The sequence below is a fragment of the Epinephelus fuscoguttatus genome, linkage group LG17 (assembly GCF_011397635.1).
Source record: "Epinephelus fuscoguttatus linkage group LG17, E.fuscoguttatus.final_Chr_v1".
Classification (NCBI taxonomy): Eukaryota; Metazoa; Chordata; class Actinopteri; order Perciformes; family Serranidae; genus Epinephelus; species Epinephelus fuscoguttatus.
The window spans coordinates 457,508-485,417 of NC_064768.1; the positions used below are offsets into that span (position 1 = coordinate 457,508).

The 27,910-nt window shown below is 41.3% G+C and overlaps 1 protein-coding gene and 1 long non-coding RNA gene across 3 annotated transcripts in view; both read right to left on the reverse strand.

Annotated features, from left to right (window-relative positions):
* The window catches only part of mgat1b (alpha-1,3-mannosyl-glycoprotein 2-beta-N-acetylglucosaminyltransferase b), a 65,919-nt gene extending 56,936 nt beyond the window's left edge, over nucleotides 1-8,983 (reverse strand). Inside the window, exon 1 of one of the 2 annotated variants that reach the window (XM_049601586.1) lies at nucleotides 8,358-8,983. The gene's annotated coding sequence lies outside the window, so the exon portion shown is untranslated. Of the gene's footprint in view, nucleotides 1-7,685; nucleotides 8,338-8,357 lie in introns of those variants that run through there. The other variant, XM_049601588.1, reaches the window with a different exon arrangement.
* Nucleotides 8,984-20,563: 11,580 nt separating this feature from the next.
* LOC125904353 (uncharacterized) lies at nucleotides 20,564-21,359 on the reverse strand. The gene is made up of 3 exons (XR_007451445.1): nucleotides 21,250-21,359; nucleotides 20,844-21,063; nucleotides 20,564-20,601 (listed from the first exon to the last, which is right to left on the reverse strand). It is a non-coding gene; the product is annotated as an uncharacterized LOC125904353 (long non-coding RNA).
* Nucleotides 21,360-27,910: the final 6,551 nt, after the last annotated feature.

Sequence of the window (27,910 nt, forward strand, 5' to 3'; positions counted from 1 at the left end):
GGCTCTAGTAGATCTTTATTTTTCTCAATGTAAGGTAAAGAAAAAAAAATGTAGTACCATTCCATATAGTACCAAGGTATCATATATGCACTAGAATGTGAAAATTTCAACCAATACTCAGCCCCAGATGACAGTGCAGTAGCACACTGCAATGATCTCTCATTGCATGCATATACATAAAAGCAGGGGTTAAAGTTCTCCAGCACAGCGCTGGATTTCCAGCGTGGCGAAGTTTCTGTCACGGGCAGAAGTGCTCTGCAGTGCGAGCATCTCACTCGCATTTGCCCCTAAAAATATATATATGTGCGAACCGGGAAAATGATTTAGGCGCACAGTGTGCAAGTAAAAACAACCTACTGTTTACCATAATCGGCATCGGACGTTTTTCATCGATAACCGATCAAATAATTGTATTTTAAAACTCGCTCCTTTGGCTCTGATACAGCCGTCTCCCTCCCTGCCTGCAGTCCCCACTAGGGCTGTCAAAAAAAATTCGAAGTTCGAAATATATTCGAATATATATATATTTTATAAGTTCGACCCTAAATTTGATAATTCGAATATCATTAGTAATTAATTAATACTATCAATAACATTGTATCTCAGCGAATGCCGTTCGGGCGGAGATGGCTCACGCACAAGCCAGGCCAGAGAGGAACATAGCGACGGAGGGAGAGGCGCCGATGGAGGAGCCCGCTGCGCCAACACCACCCACTGCGCTGTCCGCGATGTGTGACCTGTTCGGGGAGACATACAGGGAGAGTGTTAAACCTACTGCCTCCCTGCCTACCCTTTTTGAAGAAGAGATGAAACGTTACCAGAATGAGACACCGCCACGAGCCGACCAGGATCCACTCTTGTGGTGGAAAACTACGCACTGAAGTATCCAAACATTGCTTAGATAGCGAGGCAGAAGTTGGTCATATCTGGCACTTCAGTGAGGTCAGAACGGGTGTTTTCATCCAAGTGTCACGTTCAATTTGCACCAGCAAATTTGTGTTTTTTTGTTAAAAAAGAGTGTTGCACCTGCTGCCTCCCTGCCTACCCTTTTTGAAGAAGAGATGAAATGTTACCAGAATGAGACACCACCACGAGCCGACCAGGATCCACTCTTGTGGTGGAAAACTATGCACTGAAGTATTCAAACATTACTTAGATAGCGAGGCAGAAGTTGGTCATACCTGGCACTTCAGTGAGGTCAGAACGGGTGTTTTCACCTGAGTGTCACATTCAATTTGCGCCAGCAAATTTCTGGGGTTTTTTTGTTAAAAAAAAAAAAATAAATAAATAATAATAATAATAATAAATTTGAATATTATTCGAACTCTACTAAATTAATTCGAAAATATTCAAACTCAATTTCATAGTGCTTTTGACAGCCCTAGTCCCCAGTGCACTGGGCTTTGTAACAATGTCCCGCCTACAGCCCCCTCTGATTGGATACACGGCACAAGTGATAGCCAATCAACACTGACACCTGTGCATGCTTTCATATCATGTCTAGTCTGGGGCCGTTTAGTGGCCCTTTTGGTAAGCAACTGGAACCAGGGCGAGAGAGACAGGATCCGGAATTTGATGGATGCGCCTTTCCATCAAAATAAAAGCACCGAGCTAATAAAAATGCGGTGAAACTTTTTAATTGAAAGAATATAATTTACAAGAAAATCCTCAAGCCATTAACCCTTCTAACTCCACGAGTGCGCGGGCGCTCCCACACGACAGTATCAGTACTTTGCAGAATATCTCGGGAACCACACAACAAAACTTAATGGGGAAAACTGCTATCACAAGCATACTCTTTGGGCGATCTATGGTGAGCTCGGGGCAATTCTAGCCTTTCAAGAAGGTTTTCAATCCAGCCGTTAAGTGCGGCGTTTTTTCCGGGAACTTCGCACGTGAATTCCACTGTGATAACTCCGTGATAAGTTCATTATTCATTACATTTTGTGATAAAAACGTGTAAATTATGTTAGCGGACCTCCATATTGAAGCTTGATGTAAACGATGATGACTTCCGGTCGGTCTCTCAACCAATGAGATGCTCCGATTTCTTCTTCTTTTGTTTTTATGACGGTGACATCCAATCCCAGCAGCCAAAGATCAGCGTGAGGTGAAATAGGTATCTTCCAGTATCGAAAACAAAGGAATAATAATCTCCCATGGCCAAAACAAAGATAAATAAACATTTACTAACAACTTTTGAACGTGGAAATGTACACAAGCTTTACACACAAGCTTTACGCACTATATGGCATGTGTTTAGTCCGCATTTCCTGTGCGCACGTATGTTTTTTACTGCATTTACTGTGGTTTATGGTAGACAGAAGTTATTGTTATTTGTTTTATACAGAGCAAATTTCGCGGGTAATAATCTCGCGGGTCATACTTTCGCGGTGTTTGTGGTGGGAGAGGAGAGAGTCTGAGAGATAGGTTAGTGAGTTTGAGAGTAGTGAGTTTTATTGATACAGTTAGGTGCAAAAAGGTGCTTCACTGTCACAGTCTCCCATGTAGAGGATAAGGGCAAGAAGGCCACGGCTGGGAGAAAAAAGTGCATCCTCTGCAGAAAGGACAGGCAGGTCCAACAGTCCACACCCTGGAAGTGTGAGATGTATGATGTAGCCCTCTGTCTTGTTCCAGACAGAAACTGTTTCAAGGAGTGACACAAGTGACTGAGGAAGTGAGGGAAAAAACGAGTGGAGAAAAAATGTAAAAATGTAAATATTTTTTGTTGTGTTTGTGTTAGAATGTTGGGATCTTTTTCTCCTGATAGCCAAGGCCTGAGAGAAACATATTTGAAAATGAAAAAGCTTGTACATTGTTGATCTGTGTCTTTTTTGAATTAAATTCTGTGACACTCAATTTCCGTTTTGCTTTTTCTTTTGTTTTTATACTCATATAACTATTGATCCATTCATGTGGCATCATTTTAGCATACATATTATTATTGCCCAGGTTGTCCTGAAAAAAAAGATGTTCATTACTTGACTGTGCATGAAAGGGTTGAGATTATACATGCATTAATAGACAGAGAGGCCAGGCGGACAAAAAATAGCAATAAATGGCTTGGTTTTTTAAGGGTTAAGTTAATCTTTTTCTTTTATTGTATTTAATTGTATTACAAGTTATTGTCTATTTTAGTTGTCTGTTTTATTTAAAGGAGCTATATGTAAGAAATATAAAGCAAATAGTCATTAAATCATCTTAATACGTCACAGAGACTAAGGAATAATGTTCATAATAACACACTGATCTCACCGACAATAGTACGGCCAGAATATTCGCATTTAAAAAAATTTTTTACAGTCCGCAAATCATGTTTATGTTTTGAATTTGTGTTTTGGCCTGTTGCGCCACCCACCACCATCTACCAGTCACGCAGTCAGTAGAGTCTCAGCATCAGTTACAGTTACGACTGAGCTACAGCAGCACATCAAGGTGCATTAGCTGTGTCCTGGTACATAGCATTAGCAGCCAAACTCCTCAGCTGTATCCTGGCAGCAGCGTTAGCAGCGAAGAAGCCGGACTTGCTCGAACGGTCCACTGGAAAACCAAAGATCAAGGACGCAGCGACACGTGGGCAAACAAATCAGTCTCCAGCTTGCCGCTGTCCAGCAACCTCGAATCTGTAGGGGAGGGGGAGGCGGACACGACTGGCGGCAGTATTTTGAATTTGAGTGCACTGAACTGTTTTGGCCACATTCTTACATACAGCGCCTTTAATAGGCATTTGATCCCAGTTTTGTAAACCGGAGACAGAAATCGATGGTGTGCCAAAATTTAAAATTTTACTTTAAATTTTTTTTTTTTTTTACCTTTGGTGAACACTTTTAGTTTCCGGATTCCAATTGAATTCCGGATCCGCTCTCTAGACCGGAACCAGAATCCAGACAAAATTCAATTCGAGTAAATGGAAACCAGGCTCTTAAGAGCCTGGTGACGCAAGGCTACATTATGTCACATTGAGACACAGAGCACAGATGGAGCGGGAGAGGCTCCGGTAAGCCAGCGGTAATTTTGAAGGTAAGGTAACAAAAAACCAGACAGAAAAGAAAAGTTGCAATAAAAATCCTCTATGCTGAAGTTTTAAAGTCACCACCACAACATTATATGATCCATTTCAATGATGACATGCATGCCCAGAGGCAAAATTTCAACGTAACTGCCTGTTTAATTCACATCAAGCGCGATACAATTTTGCAAACAGCCTAAATGATTTAGCTCATCGAGAGAATGCCAAGAGTGTGCAAAGCAGTAATCAGAGCAAAGGGTGGCTATTTTGAAGAAACTAGAATATAAAACATGTTTTCAGTTATTTCACCTTTTTTTCTTAAGTACATAACTCCACATGTGTTCATTCATAGTTTTGATGCCTTCAGTGAGAATCTACAATGTAAATAGTCATGAAAATAAAGAAAACGCATTGAATGAGAAGGTGTGTCCAAACTTTTGGCCTGTACTGTATTTCTATTTCTTCATTTTGTGACCGCAACACCAAGCCCCCCGCTCCGGAAAAGATTTCAGATTTCAGGCACACAAATCTTCCGTGCTCCGCATTTCAGGCACAAAATTTTTTCTTGCTTTAACCCCTGTAAAAGTCTACACTGTAAGAATGTTTAGGATCGAAAAGGTACTGCAGCTCTTTCTGTTAATTGTACTGACATGCACGAACAGAATCAACACATTTTTCCATTGCTGAGACAAAATCCAAAAACTCATGACTTTATCAGACAGTCAGAAATAGGAATAAACGTGGAGTGACGTGGTATTTCTGATGGCTCACCACCCTGAACCTGGACTTTATCTGACTTGTTAAGAGGGGCTAACAGTACATCCAGCTCATCTCCATATGATGTTCACAGTTTTACTGAGCAACATAAACAAAGATCTCAGATGTTCAAACGAACAATTTTTTTGAAAGATCCACAAGACCAAAATAGATATTGACAAATGTGGTTATAAAAGACCTAGTTACTATATTGTTGTACTAAACTGCCAAGATTTTGTAGTTACAAGTAGCCAGCCTTCTTATCGGGGTACACCACAACCAGAAACAGCATTTCAGATTAATTATATTGTAACACAACCAGTAAAATGATGGTCAAGTCAAAAAGTCAATCTAAAGCTGAAACAATTGGTCATTATCAATCAGTCAAATGACACAAAATGAATAAGTTTATGAAGTGATTAACTGTTTAAGTAATTTGTTAAGCAAATATGCCAAGCATTATCTGGTTGTAGTTCCACCAGGTGTTTTTATGTCACTTTAAACTTAATGTCTTTGGGTTATAAACCGATTATTGGATAAAATAAGACATCTGAAGGAATCACTTTGGGCTCTGAGAAACAAACTCGTGTGCTCATGCGCTGATCCGCAACAACAGAAATTGAGTTTACCTTGAAAGTGTATGCTGCATTCTTCAAAGAAATTTTAGAGTGAGATGGTGGATGGAGGCAAGAGAGCTGGACTGTATTCAGAAAGCTTGATGAATGGGAACATGGGCTTCAGTTTATCTGTGGCTCTACAATAAAACAAATGAAGTGGATAACAAATACAAGCTACTCTCTTACACTGCACATTGCCCTAGGTTGGTACTTGCTTACCTTGTTTCTGACACTGTTAAAAAAAATCTTAATGAGAATAACTATCAGAGACTGGATTAGAGGGCAGACCATGACTATTCTTTAATACCACTAACTGTGTGACAATGTCTTCCAACTCTCAATGCTTACTGTCCCTGAATGAAACCAAATTCACATTTGTCAGCTGCTCAGCAATAATAATGTGTGATGATATTAGAGTGATAAAAAGCTACTATGATCTAATGATCTTTGTGAATCCCAACATAGTTATTTAACACTGGGAGCAACCTAAAAATTCAGTGGTTTATATTACCTCTTCATGTATTCATCACAAATCCCTCTGTGAGCATTCTATTCACATACTCAAGTGTTGCCATGTAGTATCATCTACACTAGGGATGCATGATATTATCGTCACATCATCTGTATCGGCCATTATTGGCTTGAAAATGAATCGGCAAACATGCTTTTTCTTATTTTGTAAATTGAATGAATAGCACATACATTGAAAAGCATTCTATTTCATGTTTCCATCTGCTGGTGAGCCATCATGTTAAGTGTATGCATACATAATATGATGGTAATTCCTATACAGAAGAGATCTGATTAACACTAAAATAAGGTGGGGAAAAAGTGAATATATCAGTCATGATCTGTTATCTGCCAAGTACGTTTTTATACACCGGCATATTGGATATCAGCAAAAAATACTGCATATCCCTAACCGACACATCCCGATTACACATGATTTTCCCCTGCTTCCTATACATTCTGACTGGGCTGGTTGTTACAGAGAAACTGGGACTGCATTATACACACACAAACATTCAAAGCTGAATGACTGTATTGAGATAGAGGCTGAAATCTCAGAAATCAATATTTTAAAATCTGAGCTACCCGAAAAACTAGATACCTCAAAAGAGGAGTGACAACTGACCCTTGAAATTTGCTATCCATTTACTGCTTGACTATACCTCAGATTTGCTGAACAAAGTCCAACTTCCCATGAGCAAACAAGCTCCAGTACAAATGTAAAAATGCTGACACAGCCAAAGAAAATTACAAGTATGTCAACAGTGTGTATGTGACAGTAAAGGTCTTCTTTGTTGTTGTACACTGATAAAGGGTGAGTGAGTTAAGGATGAAGGTCACACTGACTCCTCCACAGATCCTCAGGATTAGAAAAGCCTAAACCAATTACTGCTGATAAATATAGGCCTGCAATAATCTTGTAAGGATAGATATTTGACTACAAGCAACAAGCGCTCTGATTAGCAATGGATCTTTGGCTGTGCTTCACTGCTCAACAACCTCTCAACATGTCAGATCTGTTTATCTTCTCCACATTACCATCATTATATAAATAACCCTCACACTTATAAACCACATTTGTGGACGGATCAAGAAGGAAATCCAAACCTAACACACTACAGCTAATATGACATGACTTTAAGCGTTTTTATACCTGAACTCCTTTGTAAGTGGCCAATAGGGTTGCAGCGGTATACCAGTTTCAAGGTATATCATGAAAATGTATGGTTATCATACCGTGTACACTTGCTTATCAATGATACTGGGGGGAAAAATGTAACTAGATCGAAATTCTCAACTTTATTTTAGTTATTTTCAAAGTGGAGACTTTTTTCACATACTTCTATCAAAACATAGTTTCAAGTTTCAGTTATAGTATTAAAATGTTTGTTCAACAAAAAATTACCATTCCATTTGCACTCCTTAAAGGGTCATTTTGAGTGTATATTGTACTAACGCGTTTTAAAAGAGCTCATAAACTAAAATTGTTCAAATGATCATCTTGACTAATAAAGTATAAATGTAAACCCCCTGAAGCAGACTGGCAAATGAAGGTCATGTTTTTATCTTGAAAATGCTGGGGGGAAAAACATACACACAGTGGGCAACACCGGATCAATTAAAGTAGAAAAGTAAAAATAAGAGGAAAAGAAAAAGAGTCAGGGCACACCAAGTTCTCGAAATAAGCATTTAAGTGTCATGGACATTACAAAACCAGCCGTCTCATGAGATTATGCGTCAAACACGAAGTGAACTCCAGCGCTAATGAACATAAAGTGTAAAAGTCACCGTACCTTAACTCGAAGCAGCCTACAGATGTGTCATGCCTTTCAGCTGTGGCAAGTTAAGCTTTGTAGATTGTGAACAGAGAGGGAAGGATGCGAGAAGGAGGAACTGTTGCTCTTCTTCAAATTGTATCAGCTGAAACTCAATTCTTTTTTAACTCCCTCCTCCAGACAACGTGGAGCTGACTGGTAGGATCATCCAGAGGAGCCTGCTGCGGCAGGCACCTACTGAGGCAGCACGCAGTGTGCCATCCAGCTAGCCAAACACATAACTACACTGAGGACCGGCCGACGAGGTCTGTTAAGATTGCAAACATGAAATACCTTTAATTTTGAGCAGATGCGCAACTGTTGGGTCTGTTGACATTAAAATCCAACTGTTACGCTTCACGTTTCCCTTTGAAGCTGTCCATCACCAAACTATCGGCTGGCTCAGTTAAAACTCAGAGCACAGCAGATGTTATATACAGCAGGGGCAGAGTCAGTGTTTTGTCATCTCTGCAGTGATTTCTGGGCACCGGGACGTGAGGATCGTCTAACGTCAATAGCAAGCTGAGCCGTTATGCTGACATGCTGTTAGCTAGCTAGCTGGCTAACGCCGAGCAGCAGCAGTGAAGGTTTTTTCATTCATGAGCCGCCCTAACCGAAGTAACGTTGGTAGCTGAAGCCAGTGTCACTCACCTCTCACATGCCGTTCTGAACGAGTCGGTACGGCTCACACCATGAAAGAAAATGACGCTCACATCAAGCCGCAGCACTGACCGGCTAGCTAGCTAGCTAGCTAGCTAGCGTTTGCTAGTCGAGCCACCCTTGTATTTCCTTCGATGTCACATTCACAGCTCATCTCTGCGTTGCTACACAGCGGCTCCAGTGTTGCCTGCACCTCCACCTCTGGTTCCCATTATTCCCCCGGCTCTGCTCTGTTTCATCTAACACCAATTGCTTTTAATGTTAGCAGGCTACAGTGTCTGCTCTGCTACGAACGTTACACTGCCACCGACTAGGGTATCCACAGTGAAATTTTGCAGGACGAAGTTATTTCCTCTGCCCTGGTTCAGTTTGTCAGTCTCCACTTGGCTCTACAACAGGCTGCTTGAGGGTCTTCTCATGTATGATGACAGCATTTTCATTTGACTACACAAAACTACACTTCCGGATTATTGACTGTTTAGGGTTGAGTTTACCCGAACCGGGTCATATGCCGAATAACTTCCCTTTTCTTTAGACCTATAAAGTAAAAAAAACTTGTCTCATGCACACATTTGAAGAGTCTCCTGAACAGGTGCGTAGGAAAAAAACAGGTCAGAAAAAAGATTCCCGCACACTGTTGCCAAACTTGCAAAATATTTAATGGGACAAGGCAGCACACTGCCTAACGAAGGTTGTAATGACCGAAACGTAGCTGTGTGCTGCCTTGTCCCATTAAATATTTTGCAAGTTTGGCAACAGTGTGCGGGAATCTTTTTTCTTTCTATCTTTAGACCTACTAATACAAATCTGCCACAGAATAATAATATATTAATTTTTAATTTCCCTTATCAACAGTCTCTGTAACACCAACATCCCAAAACCAGTTTTCTTTATTGGTATAAAGGATCATTTCAGTGAAGTAGGGGAAACCAGGGCCAAGTGTAACAAGGGGTAATTACAACATCTCTAATAGAGACAGAGCGCCACGTGTCATCATCTGAAAGCCACGCCCCTAAAGGGGAAACGAGGCCTGCTTTCCCTGTGATGACATTCGCTAAATACAGTCAGGCCGCCATAGTCGAGGGGTAATGACATCACAGGAGGGTGTTATTACTTGGCTGGATGAATATAACTTGTATGCCTCGTGTTGCAAGAGCTGTTCAAGCTGTAATAAAACTTGGAGTTAACACAACCTACAAGCGTGTGTGATAAACGTGACATGGTGTCAGAAGTGACGGACCGCACGCCCGACGAAAATGGCTAAATTTGGACCACCGGAGCAGTTTGACTTTTCGCAGCCGGCTGAGTGGGCGATGTGGAGGCACCGTTACTGCAGGTTTCGCGTGGCCACAAAGCTCGACAAAGAGTCTGGTGAGATACAAGTGAACTCTCTTCTATCCACCTTATTTTCAAACACGGAAGTAAATAGTGATCAACTTATGTGGTTTTGTGCGTGACTTCCGGTCAGCCGCTTTCCCTTACTGGAGCTAATGGTGCAAGCAAATTTTTTCCAGTTTTCAATTGTTTATGTTAGTCAATCAGTTAGTTAGTTAGTTAGTCTGTGTATTTTATATAGATAACTGTGCCCACGTTTCCGTTATCCGGTAATTGCCGCTAAACGCGAATAAATTGCATGTCAATCAAAAACTATGAACCAAAAAAGCACAATCTATCCCAAGTGAGACAAACTGCTTGAACCCCGTCTCCAGTGTAGCAGCAGAGAACCTGCAGAACCGAATCAGCAAAAAAACACACCGGGCTACACAGCCTCTCTACCTGAGCAGCTGAAGCTGCGGCTCGCACCCTCGACACACAGACACACCGACGGTGCTTCTGCATGCCAGCCAAACGTGTGCGCAACTGTGAGAAATAAATATGTGAGGTGTACGCTGCTTTTCTATCTTTTTTTTTCCTTTTCTTTCTTTCTTTCTGTCAGCGACATACACTCCTAACACAGGACCGGTTGTTTTTATTGACTGAGTTGATTATTATGCCATAGTAATGCGTGGATCAGCTCTGATAGCACCTGAATGTTGCATCAGCCATCCAGCTGTTACAACATGTTTGAGCTGGCAAAGCAGTTTTGTGTTGCTATGTGTGGTATTTATTCAGTTTTGGTAAATCACGATGTCTAGAAAGCATCAGTGGCTGCAGCTGACAGGGACAGCTAACACTAGCAGCAAAGCTAACATCAGTGTATTGATATGACAAGTACATGCAGTATCAGTTCATGTTGTTATACCACTGCACCAGTAGGTGGCAGTAGCTTAAGGTTGTCGAGCCATCCTAGTGATATATGTGGAAAGAGCCACGAATAAAAGAACTCTGAATCAAGACTCCGGTGTGCAAACCTCGTCAATACATGGTACCAGAAGAAAATGAACTCCTTTCGTCAGCCAGAAGAGTTAAAGTTGACTGGGGACGTCAACGAAAACTGGAAAGCTTTCAAGCAAAGTTTTGAAGTGTATACTCTTGCTATCGGTCTAAAAGACGACGAAGACAAGCGGAAAATAGCATTGTTGCTAACGGTAGCAGGACGCGCCACACTTGATGTGTACAACACGTTTGATTTTGCGGATGCGGAAAAAGACAAGTACGAGGCTGTAATAACGAAATTTGACCAGTACTGCAGACCGAGGAAAAATGTGACCTATGGAAGGTATGTTTTCAGAAGTCGTTTCCAAAAGGAGTCAGAGTCAATTGAACAGTATGTCACGGACTTGCGGCTAAAAAGTCGTTCGTGTAACTTCGGGACATTATGTGAATCCCTGATCACAGATCAAATAGTGATTGGAGTGAGGGACAAGAACGTGAGGATGTAATTTCTTAAAGACACGGACCTCACGTTAGAGAAGGCAATAAAAATTTGCCAAACATTTGAAAGCACAAGGATGCAAATAAAGACTTTTGACAACGGCACCGCACCCGAAACAGCTGAGGTGGATGCTGTGTGGCTGAAAGAAAAGAGAAAAAGCAACGTCAAGTCTAACAGAAAAGCGCTTCAACAGCAGGAGACCGCGGGCTGCAATCAATGTTGCAACAGGCACGCGCCTAAACAGTGCCCAGCCTTCGGGAAGGACTGCAGAAAGTGCGGAGGTAAAAATCACTTCGCCAAATGTTGCTTCACAAAGAAGAAAGTGCAGCTTGTGGAGAACAAAAGTGACAGCAGCAGTGCTGAGGATGAGACACCATTCTTTGTGGATACAGTCAAGCTCGTGGATAAAGAGAGTGACAAAGAGGAAGAGGAGCCTCTAATCTATGTTGACCTGGTGAATGATGCTGAGAGCACTACAGAGTACGAATGGATAGCACATGTGGATGTGAACAGCACGGATGTTTCACTGAAACTGGACACAGGGGCGCAGGTACATATCCTGCCAATGAAAGACTTTTACAGACAGAAAAAAGCACAAAGTGCGTGATAAAAAGGTAAATCTAAGAACTTGTGATGACAAGTCTATACCTACAAAAGGAGTGTGTAGAGCTAACCTATCTTGCAATGGTAAGAATGTGAATGTATTTTTTTCTTCTTGTAGATGGGAAAAGGCAAGCACTACTGGAGTTGAAAGCCTGCATAGCTTTAGGACTAAGAAAAAGAGTCCATGTCATTAACACAGAGAAACTGACACAAACGCAGACAGCAGAAGCCGATAACTGGGTTAAAGAATACAAAGAGGTGTTCAAAGGAATAGGCCGCTTGCCAGGTGAACACAAAATTAAGCTGAGGGCTGATGCAGAACCAGTCGTACACCCAGCAAGGAAAGTGACAGTAGCACTCAAAAAGAGGCTGAGAGCGAAGCTAGATACCCTGATAGAAGAAAACATTGTCAGTAAGATTGATGAGCCAATAGAATGGGTTAATTCCCTCGTCATACTAGAAAAGTCAGATGGTGATCTAAGACTGTGCATAGATCCCAAGGATTTAAATAAAGGGATTCAGTGTGAGCATTACAGGTTACCAACCAAATCAGACATAACCAGTGCGATGAGTGGAGCACGCTACTTTTCCAAACTCGATGCCTCATCTGGTTTCGTAATGTTTCGTAAGTAATGCACATTCAATATACCATTCGGGAGGCATTGTTTCTTAAGACTACCTTTTGGTATAACTTCTGCCCCCGAAGTATTCCACAAAACTATACAGCTGCTGTTTGATGGAATAGAAGGGGTTGGTGTATTCATTGATGATATGGTAATCTGGTTTCGCATGAAACAGGAACATGATGACAGGCTTCGAAAAGTTCTCAACAAAGCACAAGAAGCAGGTTTAAAACTGAACAAAAAGAAGTGCCAATTTGGTGTGAGTGACATAACTTACTTGGGGGAAAAGCTATCAGAAGCTGGGGTGCAGCCGGACCCTGAGAAAATCCGAGCTATAGCAGAAATGCCCATACCAGAAGACAAGAACGACCTGCAAAGAGCCTTAGGTTTAGTAGACTACCTAGGGAAATTTATTCCTAACTTATCATCAAACACGAGGGCATTGAGAAGCCTGCTAGAGACAGACACAGTGTGGTAGTGGACCACAGAGCATGTGAATGAGTGGGAGTGGTTAAAGGACACTCTGACAAAAGAGCCTGTCCTGAGATTCTATGATGAAGAAAAGCCACTTCCACAGATGCTTCAAAAGCCGGCCTAGGTGCTGTACCACTCCAAAAATATGACACTGAGTGGTTACTAGTAGCATATGCCTCCCGCACTATAACATCAGCGGAGAGGAAATATGCACAAATAGAAAAGGAGACACTGGGGGTAGTGTACGGCTGTGAGAAGTTTCATGAGTATGTATATGGGAGGTCAGCTATTTTAGAGACAGATCACAAACCTCTAATAGCCATATCTCAGAAACCACTAGGAGATGCGCCACCGCGTATACAGCGTCTAATGCTACGTCTCCAAAAATACGACTTGAAGTTCGAGTTCACACCTGGCAAACACTAGCTGATACATTAAGCAGGGCTAGTTTACAGCATGACAAAAGTACCACTGAGGATGATATGCAAATCCATGTGGATTATGTCAGAACACAAATGCCAGTGTCAAAAGCAAAATGGACAGAAATAGCTAAAGAAACTCAGGAGGATGAAACACTTAAGAGTGTGATCAAACAGATTAGCTTACCTGGCAACATGAAACTAGTCAAGCCATACCAGCACTTTAAGGGTGAGTTATCTGTGGTGGACGGGGTTCTGTTAAAGGGCACACAGATAGTAGTCCCCACCTCCATGAGATCACATATGCTGAAGTTAGTGCACGAGGGACACTTGGGTATTGAAGAGTGTAAGAGACGTGCATGTGATGTTCTGTATTGGCCGAACATGCATAGAGACATTCAGACATTGGTGCAACACTGTGAGGTCTGCCAGCGACATCAATACCAACAGCCTAAGGAGCCAATGATGCCACATAATAAACCACAAGAGCCATGGGAAAAGGTTGGAATGGACTTATTTCAGCTGAAAGGCAAGGATTACCTACTTGTGATTGATTACCACAGCAATTACCCAGAATTCTGTCAGCTGTCCACCACGACGTCAGAACATGTAATTGCACACACAAAGGCCATATTCGCACGACGTGGGATTGCATCCACTGTGATAAGTGACAATGGGCCTCAATTCAGCAGCCAGAGTTTCAAGGAGTTTGCAGAGACTTATGGTTTTGAACACCTAACTTCGAGCCCCCTTTACCCGCAATCGAACGGGAAGGCGGAGAAAGGCATGCAAATTGTGAAGCGCCTTCTAAAGAGAGCCATAGAAAACTGTGAGGACCTGTATCCGCCTATTCTTAACTACCAAGCCTCACCACTGGAGAATGGACTTTCACCAGCAGAGATGCTCATGAAAAGGAAGCTGAGGACCAGGCTTCCAGCAGCAAAACTGAGGATGGAGCACAGTGTCAAACATTCCTAAAGAGTGTCAGATCAATGCTTACAACAGAACAGCAGTGCCACTGAAACCCTTGGCCCAAGAGGAAATTGTGCGGGTCAGATGTGATGGACAGTGGGGACCACTGGCTAGAGAAATTAAAGAGACAACACCAAGGTCATACAAGGTCATCACAGAGCATGGGCTGACACTAAGGCGAAACAAGAGACACCTGCTCAAGGTGCCTCAGAGGAATATCAAGAGTATGGATAATAACACCAAGGACATGACAGCTCAAGGACAAAGTGAACAACCGAACATGACAAAACAACCAAATGAGAGAAAACAACCGGATGTGACAATCCTGTCTGAGGAAACAGGTATGAAAGAAACCAAGAGCAGTGATACTACACTGACAGAACGCCCTAAAAGGCAGATAGAGAAACCAAAAAGACTGATTGAGGAAATGTGAAAAAAAAAGATTGTAAAGAGCATGTAAAAGGAAATGAGAAATATGTGTACATGGGCTTACAGTATGATGTTTTGTTTATAATTGAGTGTGTTGCTCACGGATTTTGTTATAGTTTGCAGAGTAAAGGCAGAAATTTTGGGTTAAGAAAAAAAGACAGGGGGCGCTGGTGGCTTGGTGGTGAAGCGGGCTCCCCATGTGCAGGGCTGTTGCCCTTTGCTGCATGTTACTCCCTCTCTCTCTCCCCCTTCACACTTGTCTGTCCTATCCATTAAAGGCTTAAAAGCCCCAAAAAACATCTTTAAAAAAAAAAAAGACAGGGCTATGGTTCATAGCATGTTATCTGTTTTATTAGGGACCTCGGCCGAAGTTTTTAGAAAATGAAGTCATTATCCGTTAAAGTGCCAAAATGGCCTCTCTAGCGCCACCTAGACACACTAAAATGGCTGCTGCGGCTTGTACGAATGACGTAGAAAGATCAAACCAAAACTGGCTTGTTTGTCTCTTTGAGACAAACAGCTATTCACCCTTTCAAAGTAAGATTTCACCTCAAAATTGCTCTTTCTTCAAAAATCTTCTTCTCCTCTTCACACCATTTAACGTATCAGCTTCAAACTCACACACAAGACAGATCAACTCATGCTTAGTGCTCTGTAATTGTAGCACATGTAGTATGCAGCATGACAAGTGACTTACTTACCAGAGTATTTCTTTGGTCAACAGTCAAGTAACCACACACAAACACTCTCTCTCTCTCTCTCTCTCTCTCTCTCTCTCTCGTCCTGTTACTGCATGTCACTAACTCAGCCATACTGCATGTCAGTAACTCGGCCTCTTCTCCGGAGCCTTTGTTCTCCTCTGTCTGCCAGGTTAACTTCTATCACAGCAGTGCCTGCATAGTGTGACGTTTGTGCTTGTGCTGCTGCTGTGGTCCTGCCAAATTCCTCCTGCTGCTGCTGTGATCATTAGTCATACTTCTACTGTTATCATACACATATGATAATTGTCACATATGTATACTATCAGATATGAATATATACTTTCAACATATTGTACCACAGTAGCCAGAATTATAATTATAATATTATTACTTTCATTAATGTTGTTGTAAGCTATTAACATTATCGTCTGTCCTGCATCTCTCTCTGTCTCTGTCCCCCCTTCTGTCTCATTGTGTCATACAGATTACCGTTAATGTATTATGTTGATCTGTTCTGTATGTCATCTATTGCACGTCTGTCATCCTGGAAGAGGGATCCCTTCTCAGTTGATCTTCCTGAGGTTTCTACCATTTTTTTCCCCTGTTAAAGGGAGTTTTTCCTTATCTGCTGTGAGCGTCCTAAGGACAGAGGGATGTTGTATGCTGTAAAGCCCTGTGAGGCAAGTTGTGATTTGTGATATTGGGCTTTATACATAAAATTGATTGATTGATTGATGTCGTCAGTAGTTCGGTTTTCAGAAGCCATTAAAGTTCTACTCCCAAGTCATGGGTTCATTACCAAAAATGACCTTGCGTTCTATTGACATTGCTTGTTTTATCGACATTTCCACTTTTACGAATAGGCTAATTCACACTGTCTGACAGCGAGGGTCCGAGGTCCCAACCAATGCTGCTTGCAGCTTTAACTTTATTTTATTTTTTAAAAAAAGGGAAGATGTGTTGATATGACAAGTATGCACTATCAGTTCATGTTGTTATACCACTGCACCAGTAGGTGGCAGTAGCATAAGGTTGTTGAGCCATCCTAGTGCTATATGTGGAAAGAGCCATGAATAAAAGCACTGTGAATCAAGACTCCGGTGTGCAAGCCTCGTCAATACAATCAGGATGTCATCTGTTAAATGCCTCCCGTTGTCGGATACGACATGAAACTATTCCAGTAAGCTCAATCATGTTGTAACTAAGACATCCGCTGGAAAAAATATTTTTTTCACGGACCGTTTATTGAGTTATTACAGACACCGCTAACGGCTAACAGCTAACAGTTAGCTCAGCTAATCTACGATAACCATGTTATTAATGACAAAACGTGCACACAGAAATAGTAATATTTGTTCAATCATTGTGTTTATAGACTTTATAAACATCAGATTAGTCTAAACGGTGATATAGTGATGTGAAAAATGTGATATACAGTACAGGCCAAAAGTTTGGACACACCTTCTCATTCAATGCGTTTTCTTTATTTTCATGACTATTTACATTGTAGATTCTCACTGAAGGCATCAAAACTATGAATGAACACATGTGGAGTTATGTATTTAACAAAAAAGGTGAAATAACTGAAAACATGTTTTATATTCTAGTTTCTTCAAAATAGCCACCCTTTGCTCTGATTACTGCTTTGCACACTCTTGGCATTCTCTCGATGAGCTTCAAGAGGTAGTCACCTGAAATGGTTTTCCAACAGTCTTGAAGGAGTTCCCAGAGGTGTTTAGCACTTGTTGGCCCCTTTGCCTTCACTCTGCAGTCCAGCTCACCCCAAACCATCTCGATTGGGTTCAGGTCCGGTGACTGTGGAGGCCAGGTCATCTGCCGCAGCACTCCATCACTCTCCTTCTTGGTCAAACAGCCCTTACACAGCCTGGAGGTGTGTTTGGGGTCATTGTCCTGTTGAAAAATAAATGATTGTCCAACTAAATGCAAACCGGATGGGATGGCATGTCGCTGCAGGATGCTGTGGTAGCCATGCTGGTTCAGTGTGCCTTCAATTTTGAATAAATCCCCAACAGTGTCACCAGCAAAACACCCCCACACCATCACACCTCCTCCTCCATGTTTCACAGTGGGAACCAGGCATGTGGAATCCATCCGTTCACCTTTTCTGCGTCTCACAAAGACACGGCGGTTGGAACCAAAGATCTCAAATTTGGACTCATCAGACCAAAGCACAGATTTCCACTGGTCTAATGTCCATTCCTTGTGTTTCTTGGCCCAAACAAATCTCTTCTGCTTGATGCCTCTCCTTAGCAGTGGTTTCCTAGCAGCTATTTGACCATGAAGGCCTGATTCGCGCAGTCTCCTCTTAACAGTTGTTCTAGAGATGGGTCTGCTGCTAGAACTGTGTGTGGCATTCATCTGGTCTCTGATCTGAGCTGCTGTTAACTTGCGATTTCTGAGGCTGGTGACTCGGATGAACTTATCCTCAGAAGCAGAGGTGACTCTTGGTCTTCCTTTCCTGGGTCGGTCCTCATGTGTGCCAGTTTAGTTGTAGCGCTTGATGGTTTTTGCGACTCCACTTGGGGACACATTTAAAGTTTTTGCAATTTTCCGGACTGACTGACCTTCATTTCTTAAAGTAATGATGGCCACTCGTTTTTCTTTAGTTAGCTGATTGGTTCTTGCCATAATATGAATTTTAACAGTTGTCCAATAGGGCTGTCGGCTGTGTATTAACCTGACTTCTGCACAACACAACTGATGGTCCCAACCCCATTGATAAAGCAAGAAATTCCACTAATTAACCCTGATAAGGCACACCTGTGAAGTGGAAACCATTTCAGGTGACTACCTCTTGAAGCTCATGGAGAGAATGCCAAGAGTGTGCAAAGCAGTAATCAGAGCAAAGGGTGGCTATTTTGAAGAAACTAGAATATAAAACATGTTTTCAGTTATTTCACCTTTTTTTGTTAAGTACATAACTCCACGTGTTCATTCATAGTTTTGATGCCTTCAGTGAGAATCTACAATGTAAATAGTCATGAAAATAAAGAAAACGCATTGAGTGAGAAGGTGTGTCCAAACTTTTGGCCTGTACTGTATATATATAGCTAAACTCAACAAGGTAAACAACAAGGCAATTCCCATTTACACAGTGGTCAAGAGTGCTGGACCAGAAGTGTCGCACAAAAAAACGGAAGCTGGCTGCATTCTGTTTTGCCTCCGAGTTTCCGTGAAAAATAAGGTGAATACGCAATGGGGAAGGAAGCGGAGCCAATTAACGAGTCTTTTGTCTATGGCAGAGATGAAGATGAAGAGCATCCAGAAAATGTTTTTGAGACTGTGCTAACAAAGTTTGATGAGCATTTTGTACCCAAGCGCAACGTGATTCATGACCGTGCGTGCTTCCATGCCCGGAGAGCCAGTGGATGCCTTCATGACAAGCCTTTACGAGCTAGCCCAATACTGTGAGTTTGGAGCAAGCAAAGATGAGCAAATAAGAGACAGAATCGTCATTGGCATTCAGGATAATGATGTGTCTCAAAAGTTACAGCTAGAGCCCGACCTCACCCTGGAGAAGGCTATCCAGGTTGCCAGGCAGAGTGAACAGATTAAACAACAAAATGTCGACATGAGAGCAGACTGTTCAGTGAACGCTGTGAGACAAAAGAGGCAACAGCAGAAGGATACAAAAAGGAGCAGCAATGGACAGCAGTGGCAGAGCAAGCAAAGATACAGCGAGTCAAAACAAAATGCATGTTCAAGGTGCAACAGAGACCAAGCAAAAAGTGATCCCTGCCCAGCTCATAACAAAAGATGTCGGAAATGTAATAAAACAGGACACTTTCAGGTTGTATGTAAAACCAGGATGCTGAATGAGCTTGTGATGACAGCAGCACCCGAAAACACAGACAGTCACAACACATTCTTCCTGGGGGCTGTAGTAGGATCTGAAACTACAGTAATAGACCAGCCTGGCACAGATGATAAATGGTGTGTGACACTACCTGTGAATGACAGTCCAGCTGAGTTCAAAATTGATACTGGGGCTGACATCACTATAATGTCTCAGTGTACATTCAACAGCGTACCCCAAAAGCCTCGCCTAGTCAGGACCAGACCCAGCGCCACCAGCCCAGGCGGAGAGGTAAAATGCATTGGGAAATTCCTTAGCCTGGTTCCAGACCACAGACCCCGCCCACTCAACTGAGTAGGCTTGCATCTCTGGTCTGGCATACTGCAATGAATTTGCGATTTATCTCGTCCAAACGCTGGACGGACCAATGAACGCCGGGGATCTTGCGATTAGCCAATCAGCGCCACACTGATGTCAAGCTGTACGCCGGTGGGTAACTGGTGAGGATAGCAACAATGGCGACCACTACAGATCCTACAGACCACGTTAATGATGCTATCGAGGTATTTCGCCACTACTCGCGTTAATGGAGGACCAAATTAAGGAAGCTGCTAAACTGGATTTAACAGTGATGCAGCTGGGCGTGCACGACGACGGAGACATTTTAAACGGGCAATGCTCGCTTGTTTTCGGCACCCCCGAGGCATGGATACTAATGACGTCAGATTCTGGGTGAGTCGTTGATCTCTACTGATTGGTTAGGGAAAAATCAAATTCCCTCCCCCTTGTAAATTGCCTTCAATGGAAGCCATGTCAGACTGAAGGTTCTGGGAGCTTCAGTCTGACACTCAGGCTAGAAATTCCTGGCAGTTAGCCAGTATAAAAAGCAAAAATACTCATATTGGGTAAAAGTCATCCATGGACAGTTCACACAGAACTTATTGGGAAAAGTGTTGCTAAGAGAATGGGTCTCGTCGCAAGAGTTGGAGCAGTCAACACAGCAGAGTTCAGCAACATATTCCAAGACTGTATGGATGCAGCCTGGAGCCTCCTGTCTCATCCCAGATAGCACACATAAAGTTTAGATCGTTAAGACGTAGCAGGGAGGGCGATCAATAAAAAGCTGCGCTCAGTAGGTGCTCCTTCATTAATATTCATATGCTTCGTTAACTACGACCTTTATTCATTTAGGTCGGACCTTTCAAACTACAACTATTTCACCATTCAATATGAGAACTTAATGCCAACATTCAAAAATAGCTGACTGTTACCATATTTCGTGTGTAAGTGTGCACAATGAAGAGACAAAAGTAAATTTGAGAAACTTTATTTTCAAATTTCCACAAACAATATCTGACGGCCAGTCCGCTTCTCCTGGCAGCCTGCAAGATACAGAAAAGATGATGAGCACATAACTTCAAGAAACAAATCCCAACTTCACCACTGTATTTTTTTTATCATTTCATTTGTCTTTTAGCCAGATTGAAGGCTTTGGGTCCGTCACTCTGCTTCATTTAGTGTGGAAACTGTTAAATAACAGGATCCGGCGTTAACTCCGTTAACAGCAGCTCAACAATCAGTCCTTCATCTCGGAAATACAGTGGTTTCAAAACTGCGCTATTACCTGTAGCCACCAGGTCAGTTTGCTTTGCAGAGGAGGAGACCTCATGAAAAATAGATTTAAGATGTAGGGTGGTTGGAGAGCACGAATCGCTGTGGAGAGTCCGATCAGGGCTCTGGTGGGTCTCAATAACCAAGCTGTGGGTTGCAGCGAGAGTTCTTTTCTTTATTTTCTACTTGGTTGGTTCTTACAGGGCTTCTAGTTGTGGTTGTGTGTGTGGTTTCTAGGATGTACACAGAACAAACAGTGTGAAAACCCACACTACTGTAACTTTCATACAACAAAAATGGTAGGCTAATGACCGATAGCAACTTAACAGCATACTACATTAACACGCTGCTTACTACTTAGCTCAAAGTAACTGCAATCCACAAATAATCATATTAATATCAAACTGAAGTCTACTTACAGGACATATGGATGCACACATCCCTCTTAAACTGAAGAACTAGAACCTGGAACACCAAAAAACAGACTGAAAGCTCTCAAAAACACCTGTAGTCTTCTCTCCCGTTCTGCTGCTGGCAAACTGGTTTGAACTGGCTTGAACTGGCTCCTGTAGCCAGTCAGAACAGCGCCAGTGCACCACCTAGTGGCCAAGATGAATATCTCCCTTCTCAGCTACCAGGCAAAAGGCAGCCTTTTCAACACCTCGACTGATAAATTGCCCATAAAATCACATTACCAACATACCAAAGGCATCCTTAAACTTCACTATTTGACCTCCGCGCTCCTCTCTACGCCTCTCACCCACACTTGAGCACCTGTTCTGGGATACACAGTGTTGGCCCGCCCCGCCTTACCTCCGCGCTCCTCTCCGCTCCTGTCACCCACACCTGAGCATCCTTCCAGGGCCCCGGAGGTCAGGCCGGGGGGGCGTGGGACCACGGGTGGCAGCTCCAGGCACTTCCACTTTAACCCAAAACGAGTGCTCACGATAACCAGATGAGCAGATAACGTCAGCTAGGGGAAATAAAATGAAAACACCGCAGTTATAGCCTGTTAGGGGAGGCGGGAAGATGGCGGACTGAGCGGTCGTGTTAGTGAGCTACTCCTACTTAAACTTCCTCAAACAAGTATTTTAACTTCTTATCCCCACCGTAAGACTATTCTAGAAGTTAATTAAGTACTTTTCCTCAAAATACACAACAAAGTGAGCCAGTCTCGTCTGAAAAATAACGAGCGAGCGAACACGACTATGCTCGACAGGATCTTGTGGAGATGGAGACCGATTGCTCCGGCAAAAAGCGGGGTCTGGATGAAATATGTCAGTCAGCCCCATCAACACCATCCAAAGGAGAACATACCCGCAAGGTAGTGAAAGTTACTGACGATGAAGTGACAAATTCTACCATTCTAGCCGCTATTAACACGCTGGCTACGAGATTTGACCTGCAAGAAAAGAAGCTAGAAGACCTTAGCGTACAGATGAAGCAGAACTGTGCCCTGATAGCTAACCTCACTAAGGCATCTGAGTTCAACGCTATGGAGGTGAAGGACTGTAAAACTAAGGTATCGGTGATGGAGAAAGAGCTGAATAGCCTGCGGGCAGAATGTGTGGCTCTGAAGGAGAGGTCCAGAGAACAAGACCAATACAAACACAGGTGGAACTTAAGGATTAAAGGAATGCCGGAAAAAATCAGTGAAGATACGAGAGGTGAAGTCATCCGCCTCCTCAGTTAAGATAGCACCACACTGGGAGCAGAAAATGGATGATATCGTCAACACAGTGCATCGGATTGGACAAAGAACTGAGAACAGAACACGCTACATCATCATCCAATTCACACGGAGGCAGCATCGTGATGCATTTTGGAAGCTGACAAAGGACTCGAGAGTGTGCCAGGAAGCCGGAGTGAAGTTTGTGGAGGATCTCACACAGGAGGACAGGCTGGCGAGAGCAGTGCTGTGGCCACGGATCAGCCAGGCAAAGAAGGCGGGAGAGAAGGCTTATTTCAGAGGCCCATTTGCTTTCATTAACTCATTAATCACTCTTTTCTTTATAACTGTTTGATTGTTGTTTGCTGCGAGGTTAACCAGCGAATGAACGTTTTGAAAGCCAATTTATCTTTTATTTTACTGAATACAAGGGGTCTCAAGGACAATGTAAAAAGAAAAGCTATTTTTTTATACTGCAAAGGACAAAAAGCTCATTGTGTCTTCCTGCAAGAAACGCATTCATGTGCTTCTGACACCACCTTCTGGACGAGTCAGTGGGGAGACATGGTGCTGTTCAGTCATGGTTCCAACAAATCTGCAGGTGTTGCCATTTGTTTTAATAGATGTCCTGGAAACGTAATTACACATAAAGCTGATGAAAATGGTCATTTGTTGGCAGTTGTTTTAAACATTGAAGGTTCGTTTGTTATTCTAATTAACATTTATGGTTATAGTACCCTCAATCTAAATAAGCTTATGTTATCAGAAATCTCCGATATTGTCACTGAATACAGAAATGTTTACAGCACAAACCTGATCTTGTTCAGAGGAGACATATGGAGAAGTAGGAATATGAATATCAGTCAATTTTCATGGATAAAACCGAATGGAAATGCCCGATCTCAAATTGACTTATGGTTATCAACACTTGAACTAGTAGATTTTGTTTCAGATGTATCAATGTCAAGTGCACCCCTAACTGATCATTGCCTTTTATCTCTTGTGCTACAACCTTCACTACACAATAACAAAAGAAAAACACACTGGAAATTTAATGGTGACCTTCTGAAATGTGATGAATATTGTAATTTAATTAAAGAGTTGATATTAGAGATAAAATTTGACAATAGGTACAACAATAGGTAGCTATTGTAATAGGTGGGAGTTTTTTTAAGTACAGGGTCAGACAAATCTCAATCAAATTTGGGAAAAAAAGAAGCAAAGCTCTCAGGGAACAGGAATTTAAGCTAGTACAAGATATTGATAACTGCTGTAAAAAGACACCTATGTCAGAGTCAGACAAAAATATATTCATAAACCTCCAATCAAAACTAGATGAAATGTACTTGAGGAAAGCATGAGGGGCTTATGTAAGATCCAGGGCCAAATGGTTAGAAGAGGGGGAGAAAAATACTGCATACTTCTGTGGCTTAGAAATAAAAAGACAAGAAAGAAATGCAATTAATGTGCTTATGATAAATGATGTCGAATGCACGGGCTCTAAACAGCTGTCTAATGAAGTCCATAGATTTTACAAAGATTTATATTCCTCGTCTCATTCTAAAGAGAAATCTGATGCCCTTTTCCAAAGTATTAAACATCACATCCCCAAAATCAGCACTGATTTCAAGGAACTATGTGATGCTGAAATTGAAATGTATGAATTGGATAATGCAATCAAAAAACTTACTTTAGGGAAAGCACCTGGACAAGATGGGTTATCGTCAAATTTTTATAAATTTTTTTGGAATGAATAAAAGAACTGTTATTTTTTGCTATTTGTGAATGATTCACGAACAAGTCCCTAATGCCCGCAATGAAGCAAGGATTAATAACCCTTATCCCCAAACCTGGCAAGGATAAAAAATACTTGGAGAATCTGAGACCTATTACACTACTTAATGTCGATTATAAATTGTTTGCCCATGTTATTGCTGACAGATTAAAAGAAGGTATGGCACAAATTATCAGTGAAACACAATCTGGCTTCCTTAAAGAACGCTCCATCCATAACAATATCAGGCTAGTGTTGGATTTACTTGATTATAGTGACAGAATTGAGAATGATGGTTTCATTTTATTTTTAGATTTTTGCAAGGCATTCGATAGAGTGGAACACCCTTTTATTTTGGACACTTTGCAACACTTCGGTTTTGGTGATGGCTTCAGAGAGATCATCAATATGCTTTATAATGACATAAATAGTTCAGTATCATTACCATTTGGCACCTGCAGTAGATTTGAGGTGAGAAGGGGTATCCGTCAAGGTTGCCCTGCCTCTCCTCTACTCTTTATTATGGCGGCGGAGATTTTAGCTATTATGTTAAAAAATAGTGAGGATGTCAAGCAGCTAAATATTATGGGTTGTCCCTTAGTTGTAAGCCAACTAGCGGACGATACAACTTTATTTCTAAAAAATGCCGCTCAAATACCGAAAGCTCTAAAAATTATTTCCTCCTTCTCAGAAGCTTCTGGTCTTAAGTTGAATTTAAATAAATGTGAATTGATGGCGATTCATGACCAACCTCTAACATCTATTGAAGGCATTCCAATCAAAAAAGAAGTCAAATATTTAGGAATTACAGTGTCTAAGGATTTGAAAGATAGAGAGAGGGCTAACTTTGAGAACATTCCGAAAAAAAGTAAAACAATTTTGAATACATGGTTACAAAGGGACCTATCTATTTTCGGAAGAATTTTGCTTTCAAAAATGGAAGGTCTATCAAGATTGATTTACCCAGCGTACTCTTTGAACGTCCCTGAAGATTATTAATCAAAACAATTTTAATTTTATTTGGAAAAATAGACATCATTATATTAGGAAGAATGATGTCATTAAATCTTTGGAAGAAGGAGGTTTGAATGCAATTGACTTCGATCCCATGAATGGCTCACTAAAGCTGAAGTGGTTGCAGAGTTTTATCAAACAGTATGAAAATTTTTGGTTTAATCTTCCTACGAAGTTGTTTCTGGATTTTGGGGGTGTGGAATTTTTATTGAAGTGTGATTTTGAAATAAGTAAACTGCCAGTCAACTTTCCAAATTTCACCAACAGGTCCTCCATTATTGGAAATTAATATTCAAACATAATTTCTCCCCCCACAATACTCCAATATGGAATAATAGATATATTTTGATAAAAAAAGAAGTCCTTTTACTTCAAAGAATGGTCAGACCAGGGAATCTGGTCTATCCTACATTTATTGGATGACAGGGGCAATATATTGGAATTTACAGAATTCAGGAACAAGTACAACTTAAACTGTACCAGAGAATTATTTAGTGATGTGATTAAAGCAATACCTCAAGCTCTTATAGCTACAATCAAAGGATATTTATTTTATGAATCAACAATACCTCGAATGTACCCTTTATTCATTCAAGACTGTCTTTTTTCAGCTGATAAATGTAGCAAAAATCAATTTCTAAGATCTTTACTTTCCAAAGGATGTTTCCCATCGCCCTTAAAAAGAAGATCCATATTAGAAAGATACACTACTGCTGCATCCACCGCTAAGAGAATTAGATGTAACTATTTGAAATTTTCTATTCCACCGAAAGCTAAAGAAGTGCACTTTAAGACAATGAATGAGATTTATCCATGTAAAGAACTATTGCGCCTTAGATTTAATGTTGATGTTAATGAATGTACATTCTGTGAAAATAACATTGAAACTCAGGAACACCTTTTCTTCTCATGTAACATCTCTGATAGGTTTTGGAAATATCTTTATCAGTGGTTCTTGGAAAATAACTTGTCTTTGTCACCCCTAAGTTATGAAAATATTCAATTTGGTCTTGTCTTGGAGGACGCAAAAACTGAGTTTCTATTAAACAATATCATTATACTTGCAAAATACTTTATACGTAAATGTAAATTCATGTCTGTCACACCTCATTTTCATGTTCTGTTGAAGGAGCTTGCTATCTTTTTGGACTCTTTGAAAGAAGTTGGATCTAAGAATGCTGAATGCCTTTACAGTGTGTTATCTGCTTTGTCTTTCAATCTGACCCCAGAAAGTGATAATTGAAATATTTTATTTTATTTTTATTTATTTATTTACTTATTTTTTACCCTTTAATTTTATGGCTTTCCCTTGTTATTTGGTTATGGTTTCCTAGTTATCTGTTTATGTTACACTCGTTTACGCTCAGTCTAAAACGTAACTGTGCATGTTCACTGCTTATCAGATTTGTTTTAACTAAAAAAGAAAAAAAAAATTACAATGACCTCTGAGAAGGAATTTTATTGTTGTATTGAAATATCTGTATATTACTTATTGAAAGGTCATGTAATCTTTGGAATTTAAAGTTAAAGTTAAAAAAAGTTAAGTTAAAAAAAAAAAAGAATAGCCTTGCACTGAAAAAAAAAAGTTATAGCCTGTTAGCTAACATGAGCTAAACCACTAAACTAGCTAACAGCTAACGAAAGATAACATTAGCTGGTGGGGACGTGTGCTAAGCTATATACACCCAGTCGTGCCTTGCCATTCACCAGGAACCTCTTTTAACGGTCACAGAATAAACAACATAGCTATTTTCTGCCAGTTTATTCCAGTTAGCTTACCTGAAACCAACTGCGATGAAATGCTGTGTCCTGCGAGCTCAGTTCCAAACAAAGACCACGGAGATGAAATTCCGCCTCTGTGGCGACTTCCGTATGTGGGTAGACATTCTACGGCACTGGGCCGACCCAAAGCCGACGTAACAGAGACGTTTGATCAGCTGGGACAAAAGAGTATTAAATTTAAAGATATCCGCCCATGCGGCCGACGCTTGTCAGACGTTATAAATTCAGGGCCAATGTGTCGTTCTCAGGCTGATGTCGGCCAGATGTATGTGTGCTATCTGGTATGGCTCTCGTATCATGACCTCTCGTCTGATGATAAAGAAGCCATGCCCCCCGAGCTTCTAAATTTCAGAATAAAAGCTCGCGCCTGACACTATAGTTGTTTGTTCATAATATAGTATTTTGTAATGTATTTTAGGAATCCTGGTAGATTTTCCTGGTAGAAAAGTTGTTTTAAACATATGACTGCAGCCTGGAGCCTCTCGTCTCATGACCTCTCCTGTGTTAAACATATGACTGCAGCCTGGAACCTCTCGTCTCATGACCTCTCCTGTGTTAAACATATGACTGCAGCCTGGAGCCTGGTTGAAAAGTTGTTTTATACATAGTATTGAATCCTCTTCGATGTACTGTTGCTTTGTGTTGCTTTTACATGTTGTCCAAAATCATTTTATTTTTTATGTAAAGCACTTTGAGTTGCATTTTGTCTGAAATGTGCTATACAAATAAACTTGCCTCACCTTGCCTCAGTGTTATTGTGTGTCTCAGGTTGCAGGATCTGTAGATATCTGCCTGGCACTGCTGCTTGTCCTGTTTATTTGTTACAGGGTTTCCGCAGGTC